The sequence below is a fragment of the Terrapene carolina genome, unplaced genomic scaffold (assembly GCF_002925995.2).
Source record: "Terrapene carolina triunguis isolate 2854851 unplaced genomic scaffold, T_m_triunguis-2.0 Scaffold17, whole genome shotgun sequence".
In the NCBI taxonomy this organism is placed as follows: Eukaryota; Metazoa; Chordata; order Testudines; family Emydidae; genus Terrapene; species Terrapene triunguis.
Genome location: NW_020664368.1, coordinates 1,959,802 through 1,961,039, shown reverse-complemented (window position 1 = coordinate 1,961,039; position 1,238 = coordinate 1,959,802).

Sequence of the window (1,238 nt, the reverse complement as noted above, 5' to 3'; positions counted from 1 at the left end):
ACTAAAGAGATCAGAGAACTTTGACGTTTTTAATCACATAATTTTTTATATTATCTGGTGGTTTATCAGGTGTTGTATTTTGTGTTGCCTTAGTGTCAATGTTTTTTCTTCAGTCCCAGACAGACTTCATTGTTCTCTTACTATTATACAATACTTGGATCATGTATGATTAAAAATTGATATTTGTATCTGTAAAGTGTGCCTTTAGGGGAAAAATACTTCACGGGTTGGAAGGTTTCGTTTTATTTAAGTGGTGACGTCAAGCAGACATTAATTTAAACTTTCTCTGGGGGCAAGTTATCCTATAACTTTCTAGTGCAGGGTTTCTTGCACCTTCCTTTGAAGCAGTTGTTTGTGCCAATGATACTGAACGAGATGGAGGGCTGGGTCTGACCTAGCACAAAAATTCCTTTGTCCTTTTAGTGTGATGGAATTAGCAAAAATTGTGTAAATCTGAACCTTAGACTAGATATTCAAAAATTGATGTACAGTAACTTTGGATTAAGAGAGAGCTTTATGGTCACTTTTGTTGTATATCTTAGCATGTTGACTGAACATATGTTGTTCCAAATTTGGATAACTTTATCCCTGCATTCATGCTTTTACAAGTGACTTGCAAAAAAAATTGTGCTCTTTATTGCTTCTTTATCATGCAAGATGAAGGTCTGAAAAGTCTCTTCTGCATGTTTTTATATTTATCTTTAAAATACTAGGGACATTAAGTCTATTCTTTCCTAGTTTTGGTGGAAGGCTCCTTGGAGGACTGCATAGCTGAAGTGAGTGTTTTCCACAGCCTTCCATTGAATGAACTATAGGTGTGGATTTGAATCTTTAACAAAGAAAACTTTTTCTCTCAAGAGTTTATCATGCTTTTGAGTTAAATTATGTGTTAATAAATCTGAGCATCCCCACTCAATTGCTTTCAATATCTTCTGATGGCTTACTTCCAAAATTTCCTAATAGTCCATAGGGTTCTTGAGCAAAAATAGGATAGACAAGACCTGATTTAAAAAAGAAAAAGATTTATGATTAATTTCGGTGTTATGGTATATTTGCTGTATTGAAAAAAATTAATAATTATAAATATTAAAAGGGGGAAGAGTGTACAAATACTACTTTTCTTTGCAATTCACCTTTGATTAGAGTTGGTCCATACTTGTTGATTCTTAGAATAAATTCAGTAGTGGTGTGTGTATTGTGAAGTTTTTAATAATTATACTCTTTCTCTATTGAAGGCT